The sequence below is a fragment of the Dermacentor variabilis genome, chromosome 3 (assembly GCF_050947875.1).
Source record: "Dermacentor variabilis isolate Ectoservices chromosome 3, ASM5094787v1, whole genome shotgun sequence".
NCBI lineage: Eukaryota > Metazoa > Arthropoda > Arachnida > Ixodida > Ixodidae > Dermacentor > Dermacentor variabilis.
In genome coordinates this window covers 179,831,990-179,850,675 of record NC_134570.1, presented here as the reverse complement: position 1 = coordinate 179,850,675, position 18,686 = coordinate 179,831,990, and positions in this window count along the sequence as shown.

The window sequence follows — 18,686 nt, the reverse complement described above, 5'->3', positions numbered from 1 at the left end:
GGTCAATTACCTGTAGTGGTCTCGCGCCGTAATAAAGGAAGAAAGCAAACAAGTCATTCGATTTATATGCCTGAAAGCCTGCGTCCTGCACATTTTGGGCACGTTAAATATGCCCCGGTGGTCACAATTAATCCGGTGTCCCCCACTACCACGTGCCTCATAATCAAATGTTGTTTGTGGCACATAAAACCCGATAATTTATTGATTTGAATGTTCGTTATATGTCTATGATCTTTCTCTTTCATTCTTTTTTTAGAGTGCAGAGCTTAGGCGCCCGTTCCTGACGGGAGCATCGGCGTAACCGAGCGAACGAGCACATAGAAGGATGAACGAACGAACGCAGCGGCGGTTAAAAGATGGCGAAAGCGAATAGAGTGCGAGGAGGAAAGCGGAGAAGGAGGGCGCAGCGGAACTTTGAGACGACAAGCGAAGGAGAAGACTATGGAGAAAGTGAGACAAAAAATGCGTAGTGTCGCACAAGACGTGCTCTGCGGCAATGATCACTACAAGATGGCGCGAGAGTAGCACGCGTCTTCTGGGAGGTCTGTGTGCGGCGGCTGCTGTCAATCACGCGCTCGCGTCACCCACACGCTGCCTCTCGCAATTCTGCGAATAATGAGGCGGTCGCGCCACATTTCGCTCCATTTTCAACGTGCCGCAGGAGGCATATATTCCGCGCCAGCCAGTATATCGCGGAATGAAAGCACGTATAGAGCTCCGCTGAAATTTGGCGTTAGCCAGCGTCGCAACTATAGGTGAATTTTTTCGTTCTCGCTATTGACACATTTCGTATTTATTTCGTATAATCTGTGTCACGCGCAATTAAGTCGTCCTTCTGTTGGTTAACCGTTTCTTTTTTCGCGTTTGAGAGTCTGCAATGCGCTACTCGCCTCGGTTTTCTTGTTCATATTTCACGCTACCGCAAGGTATAAATCCTATTAGCTCTGAAAGTTTACTTCTTTTTCAAAACACGCGCCACAGGCACGGCCGGGTGGCTCTTTGCTCTCTCGGATAGTCCGACCCATGTCTGCGCCGACTCAAACTCTAGTGTCGCGGTAGATGCTCGCTAAGGGAGCACAGTTGCGCATACTTTCGCAATTTTTTTCAAATGCTAAGCGGTAAAGCAACTCATTGTTCGCGCAGGAGCCCAACTTAGAAGTGCATCTATTTTCTATTTTTTTATTTAGTATAGTTTCAGGGCCCAAAGGCACTACAGAAAGGAGTGGGGAAGAAAGGGCAAGGCCAGCAGCAAACAAACAAACACAAATATTACAAGGCGTCTTGTAAAGCGATCTTGAGTTTGTGGTCATCAGGTTTGCTGGCGATTGTGGAGGGAAGGTGACACTTGTTCTATGCGACACTTTTTCTAGGAACAAAAGAGTCATTACACAATTTTGTGTGACAAGAAGGTAGCCCCACCTTGAAGCGATGATCGGTCCTTGAAGATATGTAATGAGGTGGATAAAACAAAACGTCCTTCATCTAGTTGTTATAATAATGGATTTTATGAAAAAGGCTAAGGCAAGATGGCTGTCGACGCAACGAGATGTCAGGCAAGTTTAGGGTTTTTTTCATAGATGTGACACTGGAATGACGTGAATGATTCGACAAGGTGATACGTGCGCCGCGATTCTGAATGGCTTCAAGAGTTTGAATGAGTGTAGTCTGAGTAGGATCGCATATGGCGCATGCGTACACTAATTTAGAACGTACCAAGGTTTTGTAAAGTGTTAACTTCAAGGATGACGGGACATCAAAAAAGTTTCGACGCAGATAACCAAGCATGCGATTAGCGTTGTTAGTTACATATTCTACATGCGTATTCCACGATAGATTACAAGAAATGTGAACACCAAGGTATCTATAGCTGTCAACAGATTGTAATGGAATGTTATTGAGGCAGTAAGTACGCGGACAATGATTAGTGCTGCGGCGGGAAATGTACGTACTTTTAAATTTAGTTGTATTAAGTGTCATGAGCCATTGACTGCACCATTCAAATACCCTATCTAGATCACGTTGCAGATAGAGATAATCGTCATGGTTAGTAGTTTTCTGGTAAACCACGCAGTCATGCGCAAACAGTCGGACAGTTGAGGAAGAAAGGCAAGTAGGAAGATCATTAATATAAATCAAGAAGAACAGAGGGCCCAAAACGGACCCTTGCGGGACACCAGATGTTACGGCAGAATTGGCTGAAGAGAAGTCGTTAGCCGTCACATACTGACTACGGTTAGAGAGAAATTCCTTAATCCATGCCAGTACATTGGGGTCTATGTTAAGTTGATTAAGCTTGAAGATAAGTAGATCGTGTGAGACGGAGTCAAATGCTTTAGCAAAATCTAAATATATGCAATCAGTATCAAAGTCATGATCCGCCTTAATAAACAAGTCGTTAGTAAAACATAGCCACTGCGTTTCGCACGAAACTGCTTTACGGAATCCATGCTGATAAATGCTGAAGAAGGAATTCGACTCATGGAATGCAATGAGGTGCGAGTATATTGTATGTTCTAGGATTTTTACTGGAATGGATTTTAATGATATGGGGCGGAAATTATTGGGGGAATGTACAGGCTCGTCCACTCTTAGGGTGAACACGGCTCACCGTGGCCGCGCTCCGCGGTGCGCCAGTGCGTCCGGCGCGGCGGCGCATCGAAGCTGAGCGGCGCAGGCGCACACGGACCCAGGGGAGGTGCTTCGCGTCGTCTGCTACAGCGCTGGAGCGCGCCGCATCTTGCTTTGCTGTAAACTTCGCTAGACCCAGGTGACTGAGTGACCGAGGCGACATTGCGGGAAGGCGTACTTCACTAACTGGAGCATTTTCCAGCTGGTTCCGTCTACAGGTTGTGAAGAGCCTGCTTAATCAATATACATAAACAGAAGCAAGCATCTCACCACATAAATCACTTAGCATGTTTTTTGTAAGTGATGAGGGTAAAAATACGGTCATTTTTTTTTCGCGTTGTTAATTAGGCTGGGGCCTAGAGGCGACGCGTGGTAGTCGTGTCAGGGACGTCACCCAGCCTGAGGCTGTTCTTAATTTCTCGAACGGTGGAGGTCAGGTTTGCAGCAGCCGCCGCAACAATGGTCACTCTTTGCCGGGCTTTTCTTCTTCCATCCTTCTTGTAAACCTGGACCATTCTATTTACAGTGTTCAGTGGCCTTTTTGTCATCTCCGATATAACGCGTTTAGAATAGTTTTGTAGGCACAGATCTACAATGCATCGTCGTTCTCTTTCCAGTACCCGCGACATGGCTAGTTTCCAAAGCGCACCGGGGAAATGAAATTATCCTGCACTTTTACAGCGTTTTTATCGCCGAAGTGCCATGGCAACCAGCAACCGAACAAAATGCAATTCATCATGCAAGTCGACGGAAATGCGTTTAATGGAAACACCTCTGGTGTCTTTCGATTTGGGGAGTCATCCCAGAATTTGTAACTCCTGAGTGGCCAGTCACCCAGTTGAGTAGTCATTGGCTGCACCGCATCATCATATTAAGCTAGGATGGGGTAGCATGACATACGCAAAATAAAAGTGGGGGGGGGGGGGGCTCAGCGGTTGATAGGGCTGACGCCCATGGTCAGTTAAAGAGTAGACTGGTCTTAGCACAGCAATCTGGCTTGGGCCGGGCTTAGCGTTTACAAACGGCGAGTCCATTTGCTGACCACCGGCATGCTGTGGGCAGACGACACCATGCCGGCCTCATGACCGTCGGTTTAAATGTCGTGGCCGCCTTCGTCCAACACACGGACCAGCCACTTGCCCACGACGGCAACAGCATCGCTTGTCCGCGGCAAGGGTTCCTGTGCCGTATTCATATTTGGGTTTTACCCACTCAGCCCAGCCCACCCCCGCCTACCCCCCCCCCCAAAAAAAAAATTCCTCCTAATCTCCAAATTTATCCGATGCCCACCTCTATTGCGTAACTCCATGTGTCGCTTCGGGACGTATACCGCACAATTAGCAAATTATTATATGCTAGTGAGAATATGCATATGGCCCATTCTGAGGAAGTACTGAAATGAAATAGAAGCGAATAACGACTTAATTACCCGGCAAGACGTAATTTAAACTAGAAAACAGACATGTAGATTATAGATTTTCCACTTAGTTACCTATTCGAAACGGACGGAAACAGCATTCGCATGCGGCGTGCATTGATTTCAAGGAGAAAAAAAAAAACGTCGGCGCCATATGTTTTAGTTCACCTAATCAATGTAATCAAATAACTGACCGACGATTCCTCAAACGGCTACCTGATGCGACATCTCGCATCAGGTAGCCATCAGAGGACCGGCACCGCTTCGGTGATTTTACACAAGCTGTGACAGTAAAAATGAATTTAGTTTTTTTTTAAAGGATGCAGAAAGATGAAAAGGGGGAGTAAAATCGCCGCCAAATCAGTTGCTATGCCGGGGAGAGCACTTTCCTACATCGCGTAAAGCGCTCCATGCTCTCCTACCAGCGACATTAACGCGTCAATAAGAGAGTGCGAAGCAGCGGATTTCACTTCTTAGTTGTTGTTGTCGAAGTAATAGTATTGCCCTCCTTAATGGTAAAATCCATGGCAAACATGATGATGCGTGATTGGACAATCGCTCTATGACTTTCTGCGATATTTATAGCGGGTTTCGGTCGTTTTCTAAAGTCAACTAAGCACATTCGTTCTAGCATCAAGACATGCGCGAAACGGCGCGCTAGGCTCATCGCATGATGACTCCAACCAAGAGCGCGCCTAATAGGTTTCTCGGTATGCACTACACCAAGTGCTGTGAGAGTAAAATAAGAGGGCCCCAGCCTAATAAAGAGCGCGAAAAAATGACTATTTTTATCCTTATCACATATGAAAAACATGCTAAGTGACTTATGTGGTGAGAAGCTTGCTTCTGTTTATGTATATTGATTAAGCAGACTGTTCACAAGCTGTAGACGGAACCAGCTGGAAAATGCTCCAGTTAGTGAAGTACGCCTTCCCGCAATGTCGCCTCGGTCACTCAGTCACCTGGGTCTAGCGAAGTTTACAGCAAAGCAAGATGCGGCGCGCTCCAGCGCTGTAGCAGACGACGCGAAGCACCTCCCCTGGGTCCGTGTGCGCCTGCGCCGCTCAGCTTCGATGCGCCGCCGCGCCGGACGCACTGGCGCCCCGCGGAGCGCGGCCACGGTGAGCCGTGTTCACCCTAAGAGTGGACGAGCCTGTACATCACCAGATTTATGCACAGGGACCACCTTCCCTATCTTCCAATCAGAGGGCAGTGTAGACATGTGTAATGACTGTTCAAAAAGCTTTGACAATATTAGTGAAGAATAAACTTGTGTACACTTCAGCATTTTTGATGAAGTACAATCTGGACCGGCCGACGAAGACACCTTTAAGTTGACACTCAGCCTTTCGACACCAACTGCATGAATAGCGATATAATCCATTGGGAATAAGTTGCTTTTTGGTATATGCGGAAATACTGTGGGACTGCTCTTCTGAAAATGAGTAACAAACGCATTGTTCAGAACATTGCAGCATTCACTTTGAATTACTGCGACATCAGATTGGATTAACTGAATGCGTGTGCTTATAGTACAGTCAATATAGCTCCAAAATTTACGGGGATTAGAACAAAGAAGCAAAGGAATAGTTTTATCAAAGAATTCCTTCTTGGCTTTTCAGAGCGCAGTACAGAATTCTCTAAGACATTTTTGATAGAAAGACAAGCGGCCTATTCTGGCTGTGAATTTTGCGCGTCGAAATATCCGCTTCTTTTTGTTGCGCATGCGCTTTAACGTCTTAGTGAACCATGGTGAGCGAGTACATAATGAAACTTTCATCTTAGCTACAAAACGATCAATAAGAGACAAGAGTTTGTTTTTATAAAGCAACCAGTTGTCCTCAACAGATCGCTGCTCAAAACCGCCGAAAAACCGGTCAGCAAAGACCTGAAGTTTCCCATTCAATCCAGTTACGTCTGCTTTACCGTAGTTTTGGATGACCCTGGTTTTTTTTTTTTTCTTGTTAGAAATCTTTGCCCGTATAGTGAAGTGAATTATCGAGTTATCGCTAATTCCCGGTGAATGAGTTAAGCCGCTAGCTAGGTCTGGTGTAGTGGTGAGTATTAAGTCTAAAATATTAGCGGAAGTGGAAGTTATGGGAGTGGGAAAGTGAACGAGCTGAGTTAAGTTGAAGTCGTGACAAAAAGTTAAAAGTTCTTTGCTTTCAGCAAAGTTGTGTTTTAAGAAAACCAAGTCTCGTTCCCATCTGATGTCAGGAAAATTGAAGTCGCCAAGTTAGAAGAGGGGCGATTTTGGGTATGTGACGAACACCTGATAGACAACATCGTGCCGTTCATTACAAAAGGACAACGATGCAGTTGGTGGCCGATAACAGACAAAAAAAGTTATTTTGCGAGAATCAATAAGCACGCGCGCTCACACAAGCTCAAGCGAGGATCCAATCGGAATAACATGGGAAGCAAGACTATCGGCAACCACCAGCAGAACACAACCACCGGACCGGTAATCACGATCACATAGGTAAAATTTGTAGCACTTTTCACAGTGCAAAATTTCGTCATTTATAACTTTTGCAGAAAGCCATGTCGCCCGTCAGACCAACAATACCAGCAGTCCAGGAATCAATAGCGGAAGACAATTCCACGCGTTTATTCAGAATACTCCGTATATTGGAAAGAAAAATAGAGCCGTCTTTTGCGCAGGATCTGGGCGGGCATAGCTGTGATGCTCTGGAAGTGCCAGCACGTGCAGTTACAGTACCAGCGCTATCATGCGTATTTACTGATCGTGCTGAAGCGATTTCGCGTACGCTGTCACTTACTGAGCAGTAAACGTACGTTTTTTTGTCCATGATTAGTTTAGTCATGCGAAGAAAGTATGACTTCCCGGCTGCCTTTGTAAATTCTGTTGGTTTCCGCCTTGAGTTTCGCGTAGCTCTGGAATAATCTTCGCTAGGTGATGCACCAGTCTCCTTGAGCTTATATTTCTGCGCCCAGACTACATCCCTGACTTTAGACGGCGAAAACTTGATGATAATTGGCCCTGTCTTTTCATCTGTGTAGGATCCTGATCTGTGCGCAGGGGAAACTTCTGAGTCGGAAATTTGTATTTTAAGGTGACGAGACAAAACGTCGTGAACAAGGCGTTCTGACTGAGCCCATGTCTCAGTCGGGCAGTCCGGTATTCAAAAAACAATAGGTTATCTCGTCTCGACCTGTCGTCAAGATCGTCCAGTCGAGAATTCAGTGCCTGGCCTTCCATTCCGACAGCTTCGGTGATTAGACGTGGTGCATCAATAAAAGCTGCAGAACCGTCGAATGGTTCGACGAAGGATTTAACCACGCATAATCTTACTGATAGGTTAGCGAGGTCTGTACTAATGCCTCCTGCTTTGTCTTTAGGTCGTCGAGAGCTGCTTTCAGTTCAACGTGACGGCGGTCAACGTTTTCAGAAAGTTTAGTGATAGCATCAAGTATTTCTTTGTTAGTAGGACCAGGCTTGAATTCAACGTCACCGCAACATATTAAGAGCTTCGTAACAAATACACATTCGCACAAGCAATGAAAGAGCACAGTTGGGCCCGGTGGGAGCAGCAGGCAGACGTTGCTAGTCCGCTTACAATAGAGAGAGGGGCGTTTACTAACCTGCGCAAAAAGCAAAATCGGCTTTTTGAGCGACTGCATGGCTGCCGCTCCACCGTGCCCATTGACCGCTTACGCGGAGCAGTTTGTTCTAGAGAAACGATCGGGCGCTTTCGGCGCCCGATCGTTTACAAAACAAAACCGTTACCGCGTCTACCTCGCTTCTGTGCAAGTGAGTTTTCGCTAGTTCGCAAATGCAAATGTCGCAAATGCAAGTGAGTTTTCGCTAGTTCTAGGTTGGTAGATTTAATACGTCTGCGGTGGTTGGCTGCGAAGTTAGTGACTGGTATTGAAGGAACAGAATGATTCTGTGTGACAAAGCTTGCGGAGCACTGCTACGAGAGGATAGCATGTGTTGCCAGCCCTTGGCGATGCACGACTTTCCCACAGAATAAATGGCTTCACTTGTCTGCCAGCGTTGTATCGCCAACGTCCAAAGAAATGATTTCAACACCGGAGCGTCGGCAACAGTGAGTACCGCTCGTTCAACAGTGACAAAGGGAGTAGTGACGCTTCCTGTCATAGTAAGTTTCACGCTCCCTATATACACAAAAATACCCGAGCTGGCACGCTTAGTCTGTTGCCAACGGATCAAAAATAAGTGAATGGACGCACAATTGAATCTGTGCGATCTTCATAAATACGACTACGCCGGCAGCACACGAATGGTCAAAGTTGAATGTTTGAATGTTTCATGACAGTTCACAAGAGTAAGCTATTTACTAGCGCTAATACATCTTCGCAACAAGGTATTACAATGCACAGAACAGTTATTTTTCAAGACTTGTGCTCAGTAAGGACAAATATATCGGAACTGAGCAGACGCGCATGCGATGAGGCAGAAAATCAACGGGTAGTGACCGCAGCGAAGAATTTTACCGAGCCAGAAACGGGACAAGACGCTCCTTGGAAGTATTTGCCAAATAACGAACGAAGAGCAAAACACGCTGATACTGATTCTATTCATAATAGAAAATTTTGGATAGCTTGGAGCACATATTTAGGCCCAGAACAAGCATCACATAGCTGCTCGTAAAAAAAAAGCGCTTTTAAAGCACATGTAAAAGCGCTTTTACATGTGCTGTGAAATTGTGGCCGGCCAAAGTTTCGTGTCGACCACCCAGTCACCGTCTACGACATCTCCCGAAACCGAATGCTAAGCAGCGCCGGCGTAGTACACATGCATTGTAAGCGCAAAGGTAGCTTAATCAGCCAATGGGCTCGTCACCACGTGATAAAACATCGTAGCCTCCAAGGCATCGCCGCGAAAACGGTCGATACGGCTCTGCAGCCATGCTGTATTTGAAGCATTTTTTGCCTCCTTTAGGCGCGGTGAGTGAGCAAGTGAGTGAGCGAGCGATGGAGGGAACTGGTTGGTCGGTCGGTCGACAGAAGGGAAGGGCGAGCCCTTCCTTCTCTCCGGGTTGTGCGAGCTCGCGCGGTGCAGCTTGAATCTGTTGCCGTCGCGTGCTGCGGAACGATTTGGAGATGTTTTCTAAAATTGGTAAAGCGCAACATACAAAGGAAGAAACAAGCCGATCCGGCCAGAGAAAGGAACAGTTCGGCTTCTTTCTTCCTTTGTTTGTTGCGCTGTAACAGTTTTAGAACGCAATACCAGGTCGGCCAATCCTCTGGCCTAGATGTTTCAGCTCGTTCTCCGTTAAGTTTGCGCGGTGCCAGTCCATACCAGGTCGTCGAAGAACCAGAGTTCAGCCATTCGCTGCTGCGGTAACTATACAGTATGAACATTTCTGTGGGCTCCTCAAACATGCGACTCGCATAGTCTTTCGCGGTTTGGCTGAAGATGGGGGGGGGGGCAAACAATAACGCCAACTAAAACAAAATAATAAAGCCAACTACTTTGGCTTTGCAGTTTTTTTACAGTTTCTATATATATATATATATATATATATATATATATATATATATATATATATATATATATATATATATATATATATATATATATATCGAGAAGCAACGGTTGATGATTTTAACAGGAGCTACGCGATGGTGATGGTCTTGTACAAATGAGAAAGATGACGTCCATAATATATATTCTCACACTAGTTTGCCCCAGTGGACGGAAGCAACCAGCCTGCCACAATTTAAGCTAGCCTAGAGCGCCGATGGAATGGCTTGAGGCGGGAAGCATGTACGATTTCTGTCCCGCGGCAGTGTTGGTCAGCAGACGCGTGAACAGGTGTGCGTGCGTGCGTGCGTGTGCGTAGACGAGCGGCAAAGCGTGCTTAAGGGTAAGGGCAGGCACGATTGATACGAGAGGTTGTCGCAATGTTTTTCAAAGAAAGAAACTGTGGTACTAGTTAAAGATATATTTCTACAGATGGCTGTTAGAGGGGTACATTTGAAAATGTGAGAACGTTTTCAGCCTCCCTTAAAAATGCGCACAGCTTTTACAGAGCACGAGCACAAGATTATAGATAGGACACCTGCAGTCGGCGTTCAACTAGTTTCGAGCTATGCACAAAGTTAGAGAGGAACCGCTGCAAGAAACATATTACTCGACTCTTTTTAAGAACCATTGGAAAACATGTCTCTCTGATAAATTTGCACCTTCCCTCCTTAACTGACCGTTTCATGCTCCCTTCCTTACCACGTAGTAAGCAACAAGAGGACAAAGAATGACAAAAACTACGGCAGAGCTCAACTTACGATTACTGTCGACGCTTATGTGACTAGCATTCGAGCAAAGTGGCGACAAAGTATTCGTCTTCTCACTTTTATTTAATGTGTGTCAAGGTCACGCTCAGAGTTTAGTTGGTTCGGCTATACTCGACATATTCCGGCATCTTCGGACTTTGTTATCGCGCTCGCGCGCCTAGGTCGCCCATTAGCTTGGTGGCAAGACCACGACTCTGTCACGCCGTCGCATTGAAGATGATCGAATGACGAGGAAAGACTGACGTGGTCGGAACGACAAACGCGGTATAAAGACCATGGCATGACAACAGGGAGCTGTCGATTCTTAAATCATGACGCTTGTAGAACGACGACAACGTGCTGACGAAGGTATGACCACAGATGCAGGAGCGTCTGTCCGACGATGACACAATGAAAAAGATGTCATGACAACGGCGCCATAATCATCATTGACTAACGACAGCGTAGCGAAGTGAGGCAGCTGTTAATATTTGGACGCATCAGCTCAGCAAGGACACCACGACGAAAGGGGGACGAGCTCCGCCAGAGGCATGTGTAGATCGGCAGGCATGTCGACTACGTAAAGTGGTATTAGAAAAACTAGGGTTATTAACTCGGTAATAATTTAATGTTATGCTGTATACATATTGCAGACAAACGTTGTCATGCCGGTCGTCGGCGGTCTCCCGTAGTAAGGTGGCACCGCAGTCCGCTGTCTCCTTGCTCAGCCCGAAAATACGGAGACCTCTGCTGAAATCGGTTTTTGCAGCTTCCAAGGCAAGCGGACCGTTGGGACACACAAGCCTTTCCATCAATCGCCCGCTCAGACCAATCAGCCATGAATACATGATCCAATAAGGACCAGAGTTCAAGCGACCACATCTGGCCTCGAAAATACGCAGGGAAAATCAGCAAACGAAATTATTCGTGACTGATGGGCAGAGCCCAGCGTGAACCGACCGCGAGACGTACACACACTAGTCCGCACCCGTTTTTGGGATCTGCTCAAGGTCTGCTGCATTCGGAAGAATCGCTTGTACGGTGCGCACACAAACTGACTGTCAGTTAACACTACGTTTGCCGTGCGAGACTATATTACCGAGGTGCTGTCGGCGTCATTGCCACGCAATGACTCCAGTCGGCTCAGGTGCTGGCTTTTGTATTTTCACTTCTCGGTCACCGCTCTTTGCCCGGTTCGTTCGCATCGAAAACCCAACAGTCATAGAAACAAAAGAGTGATCCGCGGGATACTTTCTTCGTGAACCTCCCCCCACCTCTCCCCATGAGGAAGGGTCCCACTCGTGTTTACAAACCACTTCGAATATTTGGACAAGAGAGCACTCATAAAAGTGGGTATGTGAGGAGACCATGTCATAAAGATAAGGTAGCGGTAAGGAAGAAATGCTAAATAAAATAAAAATATTATAGTAAAAAGCATGTTTTAACAAAAAGAAAAAAAAGAAGATTCAGCGCAATCACGAAGCACAAGGCAATCAAACAGTAAAATAAGCTCACTTGCGCTTTAATACAGATCAGTGTCTCAGTTGTAAGCAGCGACGCTACTGAGAAAGTGCTCGTTGTAATATGTCTTCCAGTCACGGCAAACTTTGGTCTCGTCCGTGGTTTCCGGTTGGCGCATAGAATGACGCGTCTCGATCTCACAGACACGATCACACGTGGCGAGCCTCCGGTCAGCACGCGAACCGCACTTGCGCAAAGCACGACGACGATCGCGCTCTTTTTTGCTTTTTATGATATTCGTCAACATACTCCTCGTCTGCGTCACCATCGGAGCACGGTCGAACGTGGCAGTGTTTTGAACGTACCAAATTCACAGTGTCAAATTTTTTTTTTTTTTTGGTTTGGTCCACTAGATTGGGATCAGGTTGGATTCGGTGAGTCACTTTCCTGGCGTCTTTGATTTTTTGCGCACGCCTAGGGCTTTATTTACATGAAGTATGGGCTCAATCTTGAATGCCACAAAGCGGGCGATACTGGGTAGCTTTCCAGTTGCAAGCCCTCGATTGTAGCAGTCAGAGCAGGAGAGAAAGCGCTTTTTATCATGGGGGACACCTTCGGCGAAAGACAACGGCAGCGTACTTTCCCCAATGTGCGTTGACATCGAGGTTGCCCGCCGTAGGGTCTTCATGACATTGCTTTAAATGTTCCGACTTCAAACACTCTTGGAGAAAGAGTTCCGTGCAACCTTCCCGAAATCCTTTCGCCCTCCTGTGCAAGACACCATCAAATAGCCGAAAGCTCCATGGCGTCCTTTTAACTTTTTATGACAACGGGTTCATTCGCTTGCGCTTTGGTGCTGTATAACTTCTTTTGTCTACGCGTCTTTCCTCCCCTTTTCTCCAACGTCCACATGATCCGGTACGAGCATCGGTTAAGGGTTTTCTTCGCTTGCTAGGGCAGAATCATGGGGTAGCCGGGAAAACGTGTCAGAATTTCTCTGCTCGAAACTAGAGCGCTGCCGTAACATTCCTTCGGTTCCCTTTGCTCGAACATGTAATGAGAGACGCTAACTTTTCGTCAGACTACAAAAAGGTCGGCCGGACCGGCATACTACACCCGGCTGCCCTCGTTTCCTGAGGGGTAAATCTTCTCACCCACACTATGGCGTCGCTTCTTACGTTGAGCCCCAACTTCTCGGAGCCGTTGCCGAACTGGCGCGCGAGGTGACCGATGCGGTAGCACAGCTGGCATCGTGGTCTACTTAGCAAATGCTCTGGAGGTACGTTTTCCTCTATAGCCTCTAAGCGGCCCCATAACGAGGCTGTGGAGTCTGCGGTCACCTTTATGTCCCTGTCATGGCCGGTAGCTATTCGGGGGCAAAAACTCTCTGGCGCCGCGCAGGTACCGACACATGTTGGCGGCGGATGCGTTGCTCCTACAGCGGGTGTCACTCCAACGGAAGGTGTCGAGACGCTTGAGAACCGCGGCTGCAGGCCGGCCGAGAAACAGGTGCCAATATGCTGTGGCTGGGGCGTACGGGCTTTCAAAGTAACCTGATTAATAGGGGCCAAAATTTAAAGGAAGTTGGAGGAATCGTCCCGATTTGTAATAACAATTTCCTTTTCACGTCCGGATGCAGGCTGCGCATTAGGTACCTGTTCTGTCATAGATGCGTTAACTCTGGCGAACAACCGCACAACATCTTTATAATTTTGCTTTGGGATTCTGATGGCAGCTGAATACGGTTATGTCGCCGCAAATGGGCGATTTGTCAGAGCGACGACTTGTAAAAGACGTTTGTAGAAGCGCCGCCGACTCTTGCCGCGAATTAGGGGCGCCCATTAAAATTTCAATGGTGTGTCACTTTCTTGCGTCCCCCCAATGCCAGATATAAAAATTTAACCTTTGTCACTTGATCTCAGTTGTTGAGCGAGGCTACATATTTGCAGCAAACCACCCACTCGGAGATTGGTTCTTCTGGCGCGCCTCTAAAGACTGGCCTTCCGACAAAAGGCTTAGCTTAAGGGAGAGGACATTGCAGTGAAATCAGTAAGGTGTTCGGTCACAGTCTAGCTGTCAGATGTAGGATTCAGAGGTCTGTTACCATGGTCCACGATACATAGAGTGGGGTTCTCGATACCCAGTAACCTCCACTACTTTGTAGCGAAGTGACACAGCGGTTAACGCATGAGCTGACCAGCGAGATCATAATTAAGGGGGATGGGCTCCGGCCGACGCAGGCGCAGATCGGCATACAACGACGGCGAAAGAAATGATTAGAATACTGGATTTAATGTTTTTATTACTTTAATGTTACAACCTAAACATTTACGTACAAAACAAGATCATACCGTGGTCGGCGGCCTGCCTGCCTCGCCTGGCTTCCTATGGTGAGGTGGCACCAAAGGCTGCGGTCTCCTTTCTCACCCCGAAAAGACAGGGACCTTCTTCTGAAATTATTTTCTGCACCACCCAAGCAACACGCGGACCGTTGGCGGAAACAGGCCTCTTCATTAATCGACTACTCAGAACAATCAGGCAAGACGACGCGAACAAATAGGCGCCAGAGTTTAAGCGACCAGACATGGTCTCGAAAAGAAGCAGTGAACAAATCAATCTAAACTAAATCAATCAGAACTGACATGACTGATGGACAGAGTCGAGCGTGAAGCGATCGCCACACGTACACACGCTCGTCGCCACCAGCTTCGCGATCCCTCAACTCTTCTGTGGGCAGAAGAATTCCTTGGACGTCGCGCACTCATAGTGACGGTCAGTTAGGACTGTTTAGGCAGGCCGAGAGCACAGGCCCGAGGTGCCATCGCGGTCATTCCCACGCAAAGGCTCCAGTCGCCAGCGCCGCTCGTCTTCGTGTTTCCACGCCTGGGACACAGCTCTCGGCCCGGGTCCTTCGCATCGAAAGAGCCAATAGACACAACAAGAAAAAAAAGCACATGCGTTGTACTTTCTTCGGAACGAAAGCATGATTACGGCAGAATGACAAAGGAATGACGTCGATGTACTGACGAAGGCGATTTGCCAACGACGGCATGACGACAGTAGAAGGAAGTTACTGAAGCGATAACGATGGTAAAATTCTGCGTGACGATGACTGTTTGGCGACGACGTCTAATAACGACGACGGTATGAGCGGACTGGGATGTCAAATTTAGAATGACGATGGTGAAACGACCACGACAACTGTACAACAACGGCGCACTGACGACGATGACATGAGAAAGGTGTGAATACAATGGGACGACGATGGGCGTATGATGATGACAGCGCGACAACAAACTGTATGAAACCTGTATGACGACGAAGGTGCCACGGCGATGACGTGACGACGATCTGATAACGGACGCGCGATAGCGACTGCTTTACAACGGATGAATGAGCGACTGTCTGAAGATGACTGCGTGGCAATGGCGGCGTAATCGTGATTAATTGACCGACCGACCGACCGACCGAGTTATACGCCGAGTTATCGCGTTGAACATTGAAGTGGATTTCATGCCCGAAATGGTATTCATGCCATTTACTGATGGCGTTGATGGTAAATAAGGTGGAAAGGGAGTAAAACCAATTGAAAAATACAATGTGTAGCCCCCTTATTATATTTATTATTGCGATTAGCTTTGTTTGCCCACTTCAGTCGTTTGCAGTCTATCAATATGTCTATCTCCGTTGTGATCGGTCTATCGTCGTCATTCCACCTTCGGGATCTGACTCTCGTCATGCCACCATCGTCACAACTTCTATGTCTAAGTATGTGCTCGTGGTTGTGATGCCGTTGAGATCGTTACATTGCGGTCGGTCCTGATTTGTCAGCCGGCCCCTGTCATGCCGTCGTTTTCACGCCATCGTCGTCATACAGTCGGCGTGTATTCGCTGTCACAGCGCCGCCACGACATTCAGTGGTTCCAGTGTTGTCATTTCAGCTTAGTCATCTAACTCTCATCATGTAGTCGTCGTGATGTCGTCGTCACGTCATCCTCACCACGTAGTGGTCGTCAAGCCGTTGTGTTGCCAACGTAATCACGCGGTCAGTTCGCCATCGTAATCACTTCAGGAAAGTCCTACCATTTTCATCATGCCGCCCTCTTCATAACGCCTCCATCGTTCCACTGACGTCGATCTATGTCGGTCGGTCGGTCGGTCGGTCGGTTTTCTTTTTTCACCAAACAAAAACATCTGTGACAAAGGGGACATGGCGAAAAAGCTGCGAATACTGTAGCTTGACTAAGCACCGTCCACCCTGTAGGAGCAATGACAGTGAAATATACAAGAAAAGTACATACAGGATCATTTTTGCATATAATAAAGCAAGAGAAGACAAAATGGCATCGCACTTTTATGCTTAGTGAAAACAATGATATAAAGCAATGCAATTTAAGGAATGCGCTGTTACAAAAACAAGCTAACTACTTTGGTGGGGTTTAGTGTTTTTATTTCAGTGTCGTGCTGCTCATATGCGTTTGCAGTGCTTGATAATGTGTGGCAAAGCCTTTGCGTTCCGTAAATAGTGCGTGAGAATGGAGTTTTCCAGGCGGGTTTATGCCGATGGAAGTAAATACTTTGAGTAGGTTCAAAATTTGCAAGTGTGAAAAATGTGTCAAACTTCCTGCGAGTTGCACTAATGTAGGATTGTAGCAGCCTGCAATTGTATATATTATTCGCGGTAACAATTTTATGCTTCACAATATGATGGCTGGTGTGTTCAAGGTATGGTAGGTTCTCTATTGCCCTAATAGCTCTTTTATAAAGCATTTTTAGCTTATTCAAATTGGTTAATGTAGTGTTCCCCATATTAAAGCACAATAGTTCAAGTGAGCAAAGAAGAGAGCTTGATAAGTAAGTCGCTTTATGGTAAGAGGCAAAAGATATCCACAACAATTTAAAGCACCAACCACGCGTCTCTGCTTTAAGCTAATCTGATCTATTTGCTCATTCCGGGATACATGTTCGTTAAAAATTACTCCAAGCGCCTTAATTGATTTGGTTACTGAAATTTTGCATGGGCCTAGGGTAATATGGTGAGGTAACTGTAGGGATGTGCCAAGGGCTCGAAAAAGGACACATTTTGTTTTTGCGTCATTTAGCGTTAAATTGTTCTTAGTGCACCAATCGCTAAGCCTATAACAGGTGTTTGCTGCTAGTGCCTCGAGGGTACCTAACTTTCTTCCAGTAAAAAATAGTGTGCAATCATCAGCATAAATTATACATTTGCAATCTTCGTCGATGTTGATTATGTCATTGATGTAATACAAAAATAATACAGCCCCTAGAATGCTGCCTTGTGGCACCCTGGTTTTAATTGGTTGTGTGCGTGATTTAAAGCCATCTATTTCAACGTACCGAGACCGCGCACTCAAATACGACTGAATAAGTTTGAGCGAGATTCCTCTAAATCCATAGCATTTTAATTTATTTAATAATAATTCATGACTTACGCAATCAAATGCCTTACTGAAGTCCAAATATAATGAAATTGTCAAAAGCCTATTTTCGGTATCGTATAATATGATTTCTTTTCGGGGTAATAGAGCGCTTTCAGTTGAACGTTTCTTTCTGAAACCATATTGACGATCGGTAATAAGATCGTACTTTTTAGAGAAGATCTAAATTCTATCGTTTATTATTTTTTGAAAAAATTTAAGGTGTGACGACGACGGTATGACAAGAGTAAAACCACGAAGCTTGAATTAAGACGATGGACCGACCACGATGGCATTAACCACCAGCATTTACCTAGCGGTTCAAGCAGGTAGGCAACATGGGGCACTGGGTCGACGTAAAAGGATAGATAGATAGATAGATAGATAGATAGATAGATAGATAGATAGATAGATAGATAGATAGATAGATAGATAGATAGATAGATAGATAGATAGATAGATAGATAGATAGATAGATAGATAGATAGGCTAAAACGACTAAAGTAGGCAAAGAATGCTAATCACACTAATAAACATAAAGCGCGGTAAACGGTGTGCTTTTCACGTAGTTTCACTCACTTTCCACCTGCTGACCGTCAACGCGGTCACAAAAACTCGCATGAATGTAAGAAATAATCCCCAGCTTTGAAATTTAATCATCACTCGGGCGCGAACTCGACATCAATGTGCAACGTGCTAACAAAGGAACGTTTAATACATTGGATAAGTTGTCACGACGACAGAACGCTGCGCTCTTTGTGCAGTTGGTTTTCATTCGTTTCGAGAAGCACCAATGAGCGCTGCGAGAACCGCAGTCCAGCTGCAAGAGAATTCGCCAAAAACATGGTTTTATTCACAGAACTCTGTGTGTGTCAGTTACTAGCGAAATGATTCGAATTATTTGGCTCGTGAAGCAGTTGAAACCTGCCAAGTATTAGCATGTTTCAAGCCTTCCGTAAGTGTGCACCATGTGCCCTTCAGCCAATTGCAGAATATTAAATGGTGCAAGGCAGTCGGACACAGAAAACACACGCTAGGCAGCCGCGAATTGTGAAGAAAATTATGATGAAATAAACACATTTCTTTTTAAGTTCAGCTAAGAAATACATTGGACATTCTCTGCAAAAACATATTCATGAATCCGGCTTCCCAAACAAAAAGTAAAAAAAGTGAAAACAGCCCGAAGACGCGGTAGATGACCTCAATGTTTTTCGACGTCTGAGACACGCAGATGGGCACATTGTCGCTAACTAAAAGTAAAATATAATATTCAAATACAAAAATAGTAAGAGAGCTGAAGAACGGGCAATAAGAAGAAAGCAAAAACAAAGAAGTGCCAAAAACGTACGAAAGAGGCGTCCTGTATTGCACGCCAGGTATGAAACGTCCGAACAAACGCGTCAGTATTTGAGTGTCGTGCGCCAGAACAAGGCACGTAGACGAAGTGCCAATTGAACTGCTGCCGCCCTCATGCAAAA